The sequence below is a fragment of the Mobula hypostoma genome, chromosome 3 (assembly GCF_963921235.1).
Source record: "Mobula hypostoma chromosome 3, sMobHyp1.1, whole genome shotgun sequence".
Taxonomy (NCBI): domain Eukaryota; kingdom Metazoa; phylum Chordata; class Chondrichthyes; order Myliobatiformes; family Myliobatidae; genus Mobula; species Mobula hypostoma.
The window spans coordinates 133,107,923-133,123,428 of record NC_086099.1 but is presented as its reverse complement, the minus strand read 5'-3'; the positions used below and the strand labels follow the sequence as shown (position 1 = coordinate 133,123,428).

At 41.1% G+C, this 15,506-nt stretch overlaps 1 pseudogene; it reads right to left on the bottom strand.

Moving 5' to 3' along the window:
• LOC134343743 (uncharacterized) overlaps positions 1 to 15,297 on the bottom strand; it is a 49,981-nt pseudogene extending 34,684 nt beyond the window's left edge.
• Between the last annotated feature and the right edge of the window lie 209 nt (positions 15,298 to 15,506).

The window sequence follows — 15,506 nt, the reverse complement described above, 5'->3', positions numbered from 1 at the left end:
GAAGAAATGTTGGATCAAGCCTTTTTTTTCACTTTGGGATTGCTCATTTGAGCACTCTCAATTGAAAGAAGCCAGAGGCCCTGAAATTCCATTGGGCTGCTTCCAGTCTCTTAGTGTGCACTTGGCAGCAGATCTGCAGAACCTTTGGAGAAATGACATAAGCAGTCCTTTCCAGTCGTTTACACCGTTTCTCTGGGACTTCTGCCAGTACCCCACTGAGGTAACAGCAGGAGACTACCAGAGCCCCCACAGAAATGTCAGAGCCAGCATGTTTTAACTCCTCTGATTCCCAATTTTAACAAATAGTTTCAAATGGAATAATCCTTGTTTTCCCAACCCATAATTAAGGGTCTGTGCTGCTTGTTTTAAAAGCACAAACAAGGCCTAATGTCCAGAGAATTTTAGCAAAAGAGCAATGCTATTGGTTTCTTCATATGTCCAAATGAAACTTAAAGAATGTCTAGTCAAACTAGGATTGCATTGCACAAGTCAGTGGGTGCAATGGATAATAAAGCTTACGAAGTCAGACCAAGTTATGAAAAAGAGGCATAAAGACATTTGTGAGAGAAGGGAAGAGATGAGAGGTATGCATGTGTGTGTCTATGTGCATGAAAGAAAGAGAGGAAAGTAAAATAAAAGAAGATTGCCAAATTAAGGAACTGAGGGAAGAATTGAAGAAGGAATGGGATAATATTATTCTAATGGATCAAAAGAAATAGGAAAAGAAGGAGAGAGGAGAAGGAGGAAAGAAACAATAGGGAAGGATAATGTGACTTGGAAAGTGATGATGAAAGGATGGGACATACAGTATTGTGCAAAAGTCTTAGGCACCATAGTGCTCTCTCTCTCTCTCTCTCTCTCTCTATATATATATATATATATATATATGTGTGTGTGTGTGTGTGTGTGTGTGTGTGTGTGTGTATGCGTGTATGCCTAAGACTTTTGCACAGTACCTTCTAGTGGGTAAGAGTAAGGTACACTAATAGCAAGAATAGTAATATAATTGTGGAAATAGTAATGGTGAGAAATACCACAATATGGCAAGCTTGAGGGAGGGGAATAGTTTGAGGGAACAAAATAGAGAAGGTAGGCTGAAGGAATAAACAATTTCTGGCTGACTGGTGATTGAAGGCTTAAACTTCAGAGCATATTTTATTGTTTTGATGGTGGCAATGAAATTATTCGCTATTCAGCTAGGAAAGTAAGTCACAAGACCTAAATACTACACAGGAAGGGGGGACACATTGGGAAAGAAAGTGAGTGAGGAAAGCCATAGGAAGATATATGTCTTATGGAACAACAGTGCAGGATTGGAGTTGATTCATAGAACTGCATAGTGATCTTCAAGAACTTATTAGGCCAATGGACTGCAAATCCTTTCCTTCCAAAAGTCCCAGGCTGGTAGGCTAGACCTTTGCAAAGAGAGGCCTTGAAATTCAGCAGCCTAACAAGAGAAAGTGGATCTAGTAATAAGCCAGGAGTCTAGTGAGCAAGCCTAGTGAGAGAGGGAATAAGTTGTTCAGGATGATTGAGGTGATTTACCAGCATGAGCAGGGTAGTCTAAAAGAACAGCTTTAATGCCCGATCGTTTGTTAAAAACACTATTGTTTCCTTTATGTCAAGATATTTGCTTTTCCAGTTATCACAAAACCCAAGCCACTCCACAACTATATAAATAAGTAAACTCTACAATCAATCCCGTGCAAACAGAGATGTTTTTATACTCATATTTCATAACTCATAATCTATGGGTTGGAAACTTCATTTATTAAAACAAAGATAGGTGATAATGGGAATTGTAGAAAGCAGTAGGATATAGACAAGTTATGTGAACGGGTAGGGACATGACAGATTGAATATAATTTGGAAGAATATAAAGTTAACCACTTTGACGAAAATGTATCAAAGGAAGAGTGCTTTTTAAATGGTGAGAGATAGAGAAGTGTTGGTTTTCTTGTACACAAATCACTGAAAGTTAACATATAGATACAGTAGGGCTAACAATCTGTTGGCCTTTATTGTGAGAGGATTTCAGTTCAAGTGTAGAGACATTTTGCTCCAATTATAATGTGTCCCACTGGTTACCATCTGGAATATTGTATTGTATCTCTAATGGGAATGTAGCAAAATTTCTCCAATTTATTTCTGGGATCACAAGTTTGTTGTATAAGGAGAAATTAAGCACACTGGGCATATAGGTACTTCCTAGAATTTAAAAGAATGGGAGGTAATTTCATTGAAACATACCAAATGCTCATGTGGATTGTCAGGATAGATTTAATATTTTCTGGCTGGAGCATCTAGAGTTAGGGGTCAAAGTTTAAAGGTAAGAGATCAGCCATTCAAGAAAGAAATGAGAGGAAATTTCTTCATTCTGAGGGGAGTCAATTCTTTATTTCTCTACTAAGAGGGCCGCAATTGTTTACTATATTAAAGGCAGCAATCAATAAATATTTAGACTTAAATGAGGATTAATGGCTAAGATGTTACTGCAGGAAAGCAGCATAAATGTAGAGTCAGTCTTAATCTTATTGCATGAATATAGAGCCAGCCATAATCTTATAATAAACTTTATTCTATTTCTACATATATTCTTATGAACACACTGATATATTACCATCAGTGTGAGCACGTGGCCAAGTGGTTAAGGCATTAGACTAGCTACCTGAAGGTCGTGAGTTCGAGCACCAGCCGAGGGAACGTGTTGTGTCCTTGAGCAAGGCACTTAATCACACATTGCTCTGCGACAACACTGGTGCCAAGCTGTATGGGTCCTAATGCCCTTCCCTTGGACAACATTGGTGTCATGGAGAGAGGAGACTTGCAGCATGGGCAACTGCTGGTCTTCCATACAACCTTGCCCAAGCCTGCGCCCTGGAGAGTGAAGACTTTCCAGGCACAGATCCATGGTCTCGCAAGACTAACGGATGCCTTTACTTTATTACCATCAATATGCATAAATGATATTAATATTATGGTGGTTCGACTTCTAATTGTGACACAATGGCCTATGACCTTACATAATGAATATTGAAATTGATCATTGTGATTTTAATGTAACTAAATACTAAAGTCATTTTATTCGATTCACATACTCAGGGGATTATTTTACCTAGAGACTGCAGATGATGGAATCTGGGGCAACAAACAATCTGCTGGAGAAACTCAGCAGGTCATGCAGTATCTTTGGGAGGGAAAGGTCAAAGTTGATATTTTGGGTTGAAGTGTTGCAGTCAGGATTGGATTATTTTACCAGTTTAGCCCCTTGACTCATCTAGGTGACCAATTTCACTAATTTGTAAGAGTAATCTTGAAAAATACTGTGGGTAAATAACTTCTCTAGTTAAGAATCTGAAGCTGATTAGAAATCTGACTTGACTATAAAATATAAAGTTTGTGTTTGGAACAGGACTTTTCAAAATAAAGACTTGCTGACCACATTCTTAAAATGTAGACCATTGACATGAAATCAACTTTCAAGGATCTCTGTACAAATTTATGGAAAGATATATTTCTTCAAAGAACAAAGCAGACACTGAATTTTTCCAGGTGGCTCGCAGTGAGAATGGTTAGGAATTTACTGCAGACTCGTTCATAGTTTTTATCATTGTCCCACAGGACCGTGGTCATGCCAATTGCCAGTGAGTTCAATCCAGATGTGGTTTTGGTGTCAGCTGGTTTTGATGGAGTCGAAGGTCATGCCTCTCCATTGGGTGGATACAAAGTCAAAGCCAAATGTAAATTGTTCCAGCTCGGTGCTGTAACCAAGATTACACAGTAGGAAAACCTGTGAAAAGCAAACATTCAAAGCACAGTTGTTAATTTGGTTTCAATTTTATCGGTTTATGTCCTTCTTCCATTGTAGCTTAGCTGCTCTTTTCCATGCCTGTGAGAGATGTGACAAATGAGTCAGATGTGCCATTTCATTGGCTTCTCAATCAACCCTGGAATAGCTGGAGAGAAATGATGCATACATCAAGAAGCTTTTTATAGGTTACAGCGCAGCATTTAATATTATTATCCCCTCCAAACTAATCAATAAGCTTCGAAACCTTGACCTCTTTACCTCTTTGTACAAATGGATTCTGGATTTCTTCACTTGCAGATCCCAGTCTGTTCGGATTGGCAGCAACACCTCCACCACAATCTCCATCCGTGCAGGTGCACCAAAAGGATGTGTGCTTAGCCCCCTGCTCTATTCACTTTCCATTTATCACTGTGAGGGCTAAGCACAGCTTCAATGCTAGATTTAAGTTTGCTGATGACACCACTGTTGTCCACAGGTGGAATCAAAGGTGGTGACGAGCCCACATATAGGAGGGAGATTGAAAATCTGGCTGAGTGGTGCCATAACAACAACCTCTTACTCAGTATCAGCAAGAACAAGGAGCTGATTATTTAACTCAGGAGGAGGAAACTGGAGGTCTGTGAGCCACTCCTCATTGGGGGAATCAGAGGGAAAGGTCGGGTCAGCAACTTCATGTTCCTCGGTGTTATCATTTTAGAAGATCTGTCCTGGGCCCAGCATATAGGTGCAATTATGAAGAAAGCGTAGCAGCACCTCTGTTTCCTTAGGAGTTTGCAGAGATCTGACAAGCTTCTATAGAGGTGTGGCGAGAGTGTATTGATTGGCTGCATCACAGCCTGGTATGCAAACACCAATGCCTTTGAACGGAAAATCCTACAAAAAGTAGTGGATACTGCCCAGTCCATCCCAGGTTAAGTCCTCGCTATCACTGAGCACACCTATATGGAGGGTGTTGCAGGAAAGCAGCATCCATCATTAGGGACACCCCTCACCACTACCATTCATGTCATAGTGCTGCCATCAGGAAGAAGATATAACAGCCTCAGGACACATACCACTAGGTTCAGAACAGTTATTACTCCCCAACCATCAAGCTCTGAACCAGAGGTGATAACTTCACTTACCCCGTCACTGAAACTGTTCCCACAAACTCTGCACTCACTTTCAAGGACTCTTCATCTCATTTTCTTGATATTTATTGCTTATTTAATTATTTATTATGTTTTCTCTGGTTGCCTGCCCTGTTGGTGAGGTCTTTCATTGATTCTATTATGGTTATTGGATTTAATAAATATGCTCACAAGAAAATGAATCTCAGGGTTCTATATGGTGCCATATATGTACTTTGATAATAAACTTACTTTGAACTTTGAATTTTGAGTCTGCAGACTACTGCACAACTTCACTGGCAGGAAGGTTCTTCATTACTCCTCCCTCCAAACTGTTGAAATTGGCTGAGTTAACTGGCCCAGACTCCAAAACTTATTTCAGCTCAGAATTTTTTTTGACTGATAGCAGTTTTACAGTCTTTCAAAATAATAAAAAATTGTGGAAAACATTTGTGGAAACGTGTCATTTGGCCAAGTTTAAACCATTACTTTATACTTTCAACAGTCAAATCTAAGAACCAGGTTGTGATCTCTATACAATTGGATAGATTTTACAATTTTCCTTTCTCAGTGGGGGATTCTGCAGAATTGGATCACATTTTGTTAACTGGCTTGCAGAGGTCAGCATTGTCCATAGAATTAAGTGTTCATTCATTTCAAGACATTGGAGTGCAAAATCAAATAAAACAAAACTAACTTCTTGTAGAACTGTTTACTTTTATCCTGATGCAATCGCAGATTCCTGTGACAATCATTAACTGTCTGAGTAGCCAGAAGGAATCTGAAATGACGAGCTATCCACCTATTTCAATTAACTTCCAAGTGATAACAAGTGTGCATATCACAGCATAATGACAACATGCGCACAATCACTATGCACCTTTACTGTAAACTATTAATCAGGCACAGAATTAAGGGACAATAAGGTAAAAACAACTTTAATCTATGGATAAAAATAGATGCAGCTGAAAGTATAAAAATACAAATTGAACTAATTCCTAAGGATACAATTTCTCAGTACCCTCTTTCACTGTAGAATTTGCTCTTCTTAACAACACCAACAGTAACATTATGGAATGTAGTCAAACAAAATCTGACAGCAATTTACTGAATGGGATATTAAGACAGAAAGAGACAATTTATTAGAAGAGTTCTGAAGGAAATTTAGCAGACAAGTAGGAATGTAGAGCTGGAATATAGGGGGACAGTTCCAACAGTTGGAACCATGGGAAGACCATGGTCATTGATAATGGAGTAGATCATTCAGCAAATGCTCCAGGAAACAGAAAAAATAAGACTGTGTCTACTTCATAGAAATGTGTGGTTGGAGGACAATATAGGTGGGCAAGTCAAGGCCATGGAGAGCTTTATAAACAAGGCTGAAGAATTTAAGTCAGGGACTTCAGGATAGAAGACAATATAAAGGTAGAAAGTAATAGAATTATAGATGAAGCAGGATTACTCAAGCTAAAACACAGGCAATATTTCTGGATTCTGTCAGATTTATAGAAGTACCCAATAAGGATGCTATCTCTGGAGAAAACAAAGACATGGGGTGGGGAAGGTGTGAGGGGTAAGGGCAGAAGAAGGGGGAAGAAACTTCAATAGCAGATAAATAGTGGGAGAGCTAAATTCAGGTGTTATCAGGACAATCTTAAGGATGGCATTGATAAGTTGTCCAGAGTCAAATATGACACTAAAACCTAGAAAATGGATTGAAGAATTATTAGCTTCGGTATTTTATGCATAAATTACACATAAAACAGATGCTGGTCATGTATTGAGGTACTTTCACCCACTTCAGGACATCCTGCCCACCAGGAAATTGAACAGGCTTAATTCACCTCGATGCAGGACTCTCCCATAGTGATTTACAATTGTTAGAGTACTGAGAAAGATCACCGTCTATCTGCCCTTGCTGCTACATCCGTAGGCTCAGATGTTTGTGGCATTAATGACCTAGTCATGCCTATTGGGCAAACCCATAACATGAGGGGCTCCATTGCCTCCATTTTACCCCTTAAGCCTTCTCTGCACTCCAATTTCTCCTCAAATTACTCCTCCCTGATTTTCTCCTCCCCAAATTTACCTTCTCAATTCCCTCCCTCCTTTTTTGTGGTCGCTCCTGTTCCAATTCTGATCTCACCCCTGCACAACAACATCATGGTTCACACCACCTCATCTTTATAGCAGCCTGGGTATCTTCCAGCAACATACTCTCTAAAGTGCATTGACATGCTTCATGCATCCAACAGGCACTACACAAATGGAAACAGTAACTGGAGGCTCCAACAGCAGCTACCATCTGTGAATAGGCAGCTTATATTTTAACACTTTTATATGGGAGCAACCTCAGTTATAACTTTTAAAGTGATGATATTCCAATTTAACACGTTTGATTTAATAATTTAGCTAGTTTGGCATTCAGGAAAAAAAATATCAATGGCTACTCTCAGCAAAATAAGAGAAATCCAAATTCAAGGCACAAGTTTGCAAACCATATGCTAGAGTATCAGCCATTTACTAAGTAGCAAAGTGGAATCAGTGGTCACAAAACAGTTTGTGGCAGCAGAAGAAAACAATAGCTTTGAAGTCTGAATATCTTCTCGGAGGATCTCCCACAGTGCCTTATCCACAATGGCAATATTCAGCTAACATCTGTCTACTATTTCAAACATCAGTGAATGGTATTTACCAGATATACAATTTGTTTGGTGACGTCCTGCATTTTTTATGTACTTCCTGCTTCTTTAAGGTATGACAATTATAATTCAGGCTTCAAATCATGTTTTTCTTCAGTCAATTGCAATTTTTACACAGAAAGATACAGTATATGTGTTATACCTGGGAACAAAATTAAAATGTCTTGTTTTACTTCTGGTTAACTTTATCACTAGTTGAGACAAAATCATCTGAATGTTCAAATATCATTAGAGGAGGAAGTTAGGAAAAAATTGGGGAGCCATGATGAAGGTAATTATCATGATGATTAAGATGATCATTAAAGATTTCAAAAAAGTTATGGAACCGAGAAAAGCAAGGGAAACAAAATGAAGTATTAAATTTTGAACCTTGGATTTCTTATGCTTTAAGAGCTTCTCAGTTTAGGCCTTCGGAGTGTCTCAGGGGTCTAGTTTTTTATGAGTGGGAGAATGTGAACTTTTGAAGATTTGAAGGCAGTTTCCATGTTTATGTAAATATGGTGCTATTTTTGTTTTGTGCATGGCCTTCCATGATTACTGCCTCCTGCAGCCTTTGAATTTTCCTTTCACTGGGTTAGGTTTCTGTGGAGTAATTTGTTTTGGCACAAAATGTTCAGTCCCCACTCCAAAAAATTTGACATCCTTCCTGAGAAGGCATCATAAATACAAGCTAAAGTTATGAAAAGTGTAGAAGAGTTCACGATTCTAGGACAATTGACAATAAATAATAGTAACTTTGCAAAATATCTGGGACAACTTTCCACAAGATGCTATCATTTTGCATAGATCAGGCAGGGCTCCAAGGTGACCCTCACAGTTTGGAAGCATGCTCTTCCACCTCATGAATATGATCAGAGACTACCATATAGTTCACACAATGAAGGTATTCTAACATGGAAATAATTTTCCTTCCAAGCATTTTACATGACCAATTTGTGACCAATCTCGAGGAGAAGCACTACTTAGAGTATCTGTCTACTTAAGGTGATGTGAATTATTTTATCAAGTACTTAAACTGAATTATCTCAGTATCATAGTCCATTCTCCTATGCATTTCAAACGTAAACCACAGAGTAGATGAATGATATTTAAAAGCTCAAGAGATTACCCTGTAACTCATTCCACTGCAGGGATTTAGGGACAGGGAAGGTCATGCTGATTCTGAGGAGACACTGATGTATGTCTCTGTGTGTCTAAGCTGCATGTGGTGATTAGAAACCATCTGTTCTTTGGTCTGCTAACTCTCAGGCTTTCACACCCTGCTTGTGTCTAGAGATTGGGCAAGTCCTAGCTCCAGGGAGCCTGAGGTGTCATGATGTTATTGTCTGGTTTCATTTACCATTCAGAGAATGGGGAATGACATGTTTTGAAAATTTCTGTTGAGAATCAGGTCACAAGAAGATATTTCTTACACTTACATATGCATTTTATATAGAATTATTCTGTTAATACATATTAAATTCTGAAAGTGCAAAATGAGCTATAATTTATTTTAAGGCATTTAATGCATTGCATTCTGTAATTTACATTGCCCAGTATAAATCTATGAATGTCGTTGTTAAGTTATACAAATTTACAACTAAATGGAAGCTACTATTGCATTTTTTTTTGCTATATCAGAGTTTAAAAATATCAATGACGGGTTGCGTGACTTGGCTTTACAGCATGTTGATGTACTAACTTGCTGTGCTGGAAAGTGGTACGGTTTGGCTCCACTTTTGAGATTCTCGAGTGATTAATCTAAGACAGTCTAAAAGGGAGTCCATTTCATCCTTGCCACTGTTTCATGTACTTCCCAGAGTTCAAGGGCAGAACTGAGTGAGCTGAAAATAAAGGTTCTCCATCACTGCTGGTTTAAGAACTAGTATCAAAAATGAAAAGTCTCAAAAGAAAGAGATAGCAACCAATAAAGTAAAAGCTGAAATGTGTTTCTATATATATTTGTCAGACGTTGCGGATATACTGCAATTTCTATAATTATTACTTTGTCCACTGATCTGTATTATTCTTTTTAAGATTAATTCCTGCAAAGAGGAGCAAAAGGAATGCAAATAATATCCACATTGATTTCAGGATTATGTTTGAGTGCTTGTGTTTTGTGTTACTGATCTAAATAAGAGCTAGTTTTATTTATCTTATGCACCGAATGTTCATGTTTGGCAGTATAAAGTTATTTTTGAAACAAATGTTGCAAATGCAAGTTGTGGCTTTTAGAAACATAGAAACATAGAAAATAGGTGCAGGAGTAGGCCATTCGGCCCTTCGAGCCTGCACCGCCATTTATTATGATCATGGCTGATCATCCAACTCAGAACCCTGTACCAACCTTCCCTCCATACCCCCGATCCCTTTAGCCACAAGGGCCATATCTAATTCCCTCTTAAATATAGCCAATGAACTGGCCTCAACTGTTTCTTGTGGCAGAGAATTCCACAGATTCACCACTCTCTGTGTGAAGAAGTTTTTCCTAATCTCGGTCCTAAAAGGCTTCCCCTTTATCCTCAAACTGTGACCCCTCGTTCTGGACTTCCCCAACATCGGGAACAATCTTCCTGCATCTAGCCTGTCCAATCCCTTTAGGATTTTATATGTTTCAATAAGATCCCCCCTCAATCTTCTAAATTCCAACGAGTATAAGCCTAGTCGATCCAGTCTTTCATCATATGAAAGTCCTGCCATCCCAGGAATCAATCTGGTGAACCTTCTTTGTACTCCCACTATGGCAAGGATGTCTTTCTTCAGATTAGGGGACCAAAACTGCACACAATACTCCAGGTGTGGTCTCACCAAGGCCTTGTACAACTGCAGTAGTACCTCCCTGCTCCTGTACTCGAATCCTCTTGCTATGAATGCCAGCATACCATTCGCCTTTTTCACCACCTGCTGTACCTGCATGCCCACTTTCAATGACTAGTGTATAATGACACCCAGGTCTCGTTGCACCTCCCCTTTTCCTAATCAGCCACCATTCAGATAATAATCTGTTTTTCTGTTCTTGCCACCAAAGTGGATAACCTCACATTTATCACCATTAAATTGCATCTGCCATGAATTTGCCCACTCACCTAACCTATCCAAGTCAGCCTGCATCCTCTTACCATCCTCCTCACAGCTAACACTGCCGCCCAGCTTCATGTCATCTGCAAACTCGGAAATGCTGCATTTAATTCCCTCATCTAAATCATTAATATATATTGTAAACAACTGGGGTCCCAGCACTGAGCCTTGCGGTACCCCACTAGTCACTGCCTGCCATTCTGAAAAGGTCCCGTTTATTCCCACGCTTTACTTCCTGTCTGCCAACCAATTCTCTATCCACATCAATACTTTACCCACAATACCGTGTGCTTTAAATTTGCACACTAATCTCCTGTGTGGGACCTTGTCAAAAGCCTTTTGAAAATCCAAATATACCACATCCACTGGTTCTCCCCTATCCACTCTACTAGTTACATCCTCAAAAAATTCTGTGAGATTTGTCAGACATGATTTTCCTTTCACAAATCCATGCTGACTTTGTCTGATGATTTCACTGCTTTCCAAATGTGCTGTTATCACATCTTTGATAACTGACTCTAGCATTTTCCCCACCACCGATGTCAGGCTAACCGGTCTATAATTCCCCGGTTTCTCTCTCCCTCTTTTTTAAAAAAGTGGGGTTACATTAGCCACCCTCCAATCCTCAGGAACTAGTCCAGAATCTAAAGAGTTTTGAAAAATTATCACTAATGCATCCACTATTTCTTGGGCTACTTCCTTAAGCACTCTGGGATGTAGACCATCTGGCCCTGGGGATTTATCCGCCTTTAATCCCTTCAATTTACCTAACGCCACTTCCCTACTAACATGTACTTCCCTCAGTTCCTCCATCTCACTGTACCCTCTGTCCCCTACTATTTCCTGAAGATTATTTATGTCCTCCTTAGTGAAGACAGAACCAAAGTAGTTATTCAATTGGTCTGCCATGTCTTTGCTTCCCATAATCAATTCACCTGTTTCTGTCTGTAGGGGACCTACATTTGTCTTAACCAATCTTTTTCTTTTCACATATCTATAAAAGCTTTTACAGTCAGTTTTTATGTTCCCTGCCAGTTTTCTCTCATAATCTTTTTTCCCCATCCAAATTAAGCCCTTTGTCCTCCTCTGCTGGACTCTGAATTTCTCCCAGTCCTCAGGTGAGCCACTTTCTCTGGCTAATCTGTATGCTTCTTCTTTGGAATTGATACTATCCCTAATTTCCCTTGTCAGCCACGGGTGCACTACCTTCCTTGATTTATTCTTTTGCCAAACTGGGATGAACAATTGTTGTAGTTCATCCATGCGATCTTTAAATGCTTGCCATTGCATATCCACCTTCAACCCTTTAAGTGTCATTTGCTAGTCTATCTTAGCTAATTCACGTCTCATACCTTCAAAGTTACCCTTCTTTAAGTTCAGAACCTTTGTTTCTGCATTAGCTATGTCACTCTCCATCTTAATAAAGAATTCCACCATATTATGGTCACTCTTACCCAAGGGACCTCTCATGACAAGATTGCTAATTAACCCTTCCTCATTGCTCAATACCCAGTCTAGAATAGCCTGCTCTCTAGTTGGTTCCTCGACATGTTGGTTCAAAAAACCATCCTGCATACATTGCAAGAAATCCTCTTCCTCAGCACCCGTAGCAATTTAAGTACCTACTCTAAAATAATGTTTCAGTACCAGTGGCAGAGGACTCTAACATCATCAACCCTTTCCTTTTAATGAAGTACTTTACCAGAATCAGAATCAGAATCACAATTCTTCTTATTATTCTTCTTACAGAAACATCTGCATGATGCTGAGCTAGGCCACATCATCAGTGATGTTACCTGGGTCGTCAGGTGTTTTAGGTCTTCCAACATCATACACCCTCGCCCAGAAGACCCGAACAGGGTGGATCAGACCCCGGCCTGTGCCCTAGCAGCAACCCACAGATCTGCCCTCTTTATCTAGAGCCATCTTGACGCTTTCTCTGCTGCATCTATCGTGATAAAAATGGCTCTCCTTCTTCTTTCTGCCATGATTCCAAGTGCAGTGAACACTTTGCAGAGAGACTGGCCTGCAACACCATGACACCCGACCTCCACGGGTCAACACAACACTTTTCTCTGCAGCCTCTTCTTTGGCAGTTCATTAGATCTTCATACTTCGCTCTTTTCCATTCGTAGGCCTCCTCCATGCGTTCTTCCCACGGTACGGTAAGCTCAAGCATAAGAACTTGCTTCGATGAGTCGGACCACAATGCAATGCAGTCTCTGTGATGTGGGGAGGAAACTGCAGCTGTCTTCCCAGGTCTGCTTTTAGCTTCCAGTCCTGTTCAGTGAAGAGCAACCTGGTTGCTTTCTGGTGTTCTGTTGGTCTTTCCCCCTCTTTGACGAAGCAGATGGTATTCTTGACCAGACTTGTTTTCCGGCAGATGTTAAGCGTGCTTCAGATTGTCTCAGCAATTGTCCCGAGGACCTGGTCATGCCGCCACCGATATCGGTCATCGGCAAGAGCACTAGGACAGCAGCACAGTATATGCTCGAGCGGACCGGTTTTCTCACAGAGGGGGAAAGCTGGTCGTTCTGCAAAGCCCCAGCAGTGCAGGTTGGATGGGATAGTAAGGGCATTATAAACAGCCTGGATAAGGAACTTGATGTGGTGTGGATCCACCTTCCAGAGATCGTTCCACATGATCTTTCCCTCGATCACCTGCTCCCATTTGGTCCAGGCTCCTTGTTGTTTCATTGCCACTGCTCTGCTGGTCCTCTCCAGCGCTTTGTGACACAGTCACACCTCAGCTTCTTCCACTGCAGCTTCTGATCTCCAATTTCTGCTAGTTCTCACTGCCAACTCTTGCTCCGGCAATCATTGGATCTGAAGATTCCCGGAAATGCAGCACCTCTCTTGCTCGCAAAACCTTGAACTCCTCCTTGATGGATTTCAGGGGGAGCCTCAGTTTGCAGTTATTCCCATACAGAGCAATGCTGCTGATGGTCCTTGGTAAACCCAAACATCTTCACAGGAACTGGCTGACTACCCTCTCTAATTCAGCAACAGTGGAAACTGGAAACTCATGGAGAAGCTCATGGAGAACTCATGGAAACTCATGGATTCTTGGTAGTATATCGTGCTAGTAAATCCATGCCTTAAACCGCTCTGGAAGGCCAGTCCTGTCAACCTCTTGCAACCATTGTTCAAACTCCCCACAGGTGTTTCTTATTGCTGCCTTATCTCTGAGTGTTGCATCAAACGTCTTCCCAAGACTTTTAACAGGGCTCTCTGTGATGGTAGGAATTGGAATGTCCTCAATAGAGAAACAACATTTCTTCTGTACTCTCCCCTTCTTCTGCACAACAGATCTTGATTCTGCAGGCTTAAAGGACATCCTTGCCCACCTCATCAACCTTTCCATCCCCTTAAGAATCCACCTAGCACCAGGCACGGACTCCGTAGTGATAGTCAGATCATCAATGAAGGCTCGTATTGGTGGTTGGCAGTTCCCAGATCTTGACTTCGGGGCTTGACACTCTGGCTCTGCAGATTATTCATTGCCAGAGCAAAAAGGATGACTGAGGTGGTGCAGCCTGTGATGATACCAATCTCCAGCCTGCACCAGTCTGATGTTATTGGCCCTGTTGAGACTGTCAGCTGGAACTCTTTGTAGTAGTCCATAAGGAGGCCTCTAATTCCTTCAGGAACGTGATGCCTCTTCAGAACGTCTTCAACAACCTTGTGGGGTAATTGATTCATAGGCATTGGCCAAATCCAATCACAAAACCACTAAGTCACCCTTATTCTCCCTGGCCTCTCTCAGGAGCTGTTTGATGACTCCAGTGTGCTCCAAGCAGCCTGGTACCCTTGGAATGCCAACCTTCTGGACGGAAGTGTCAATGTAATTGTTCCTCAGGAAGTACTCTGTTACGAGCTTTACCACCATGCTGAAGAAGATCTTCCCTTCAACACTCAGCAAGGATGTTGTCCTAAACTGGCTGATGTTCTCAGAGTTCTCTCCTTTTGGAATCCACACTTTGTTTGCATACTTCCATTGCTTGAGCAATTTGCCTCTCTTCCAGTTGACTTTGAGGATTCTCCACAGCCGCCGGAGAGGCCGGGGGCAGCGTTTGTAGATGTTGGAGGTGGTGCCACTCGGACCAGGAGCTGAGCCAGCTCTGGCTTTCTTGACTACTTGCTGAACCTCCTTGAAGAGAGGCTCTCGAATGTCGAAAGCCTCTGTTGGTTCTGAGGGCAACACAGTCTCCCAGTTCAACTTCTCTGTCCGAGTTACTGAAGGTGCTTCAAAGGTGGCGGTCCATCTGTTCCTTTGTGCAGGACAACTTTCTACTTCTCTTCTGACCCAGCAGCTGTTTGGTGAACTGAAATGGTCACTGATAAATGCAGATCTTTCCTGTGCTCTTTCTCTCCTGCACCTCCGATGTTCCGCTATTCTCAGGGTTATGAACCTTTTCCTCAGCATCACACACAGTTCTTCCAGTGGTGCCCTTTCCTCATGGTTTGCCAATCTATGTTGTTGCTTGAGCGCCTTGAGCTCTTTCCGGATGTTGTGCATTTTGGTGGCTCTGTTGTTTTTAACATATGGCTGTTTGGCCCTCTTCTCTTCCTCGGTACCAAATCTTTCTGCTGCCACAGTAATGATCACTGCTGTCATTAACTGCAATCTTCTCTCCACACCACCTTTGGCCACTGTTTCCAACACTAGATCTACATCCTCATCAAATCTTTGCCACTCTGCTGCCTGGCAGGCTTTGGGCCATCTGACCTGCATGGTCTGAGATGTGATGTTGAGATGCACAGGCATGTGTCATGAAATTTGTTAACTTAGCAGCAGCAGTTCAATGCAATACATAATATAGGAGA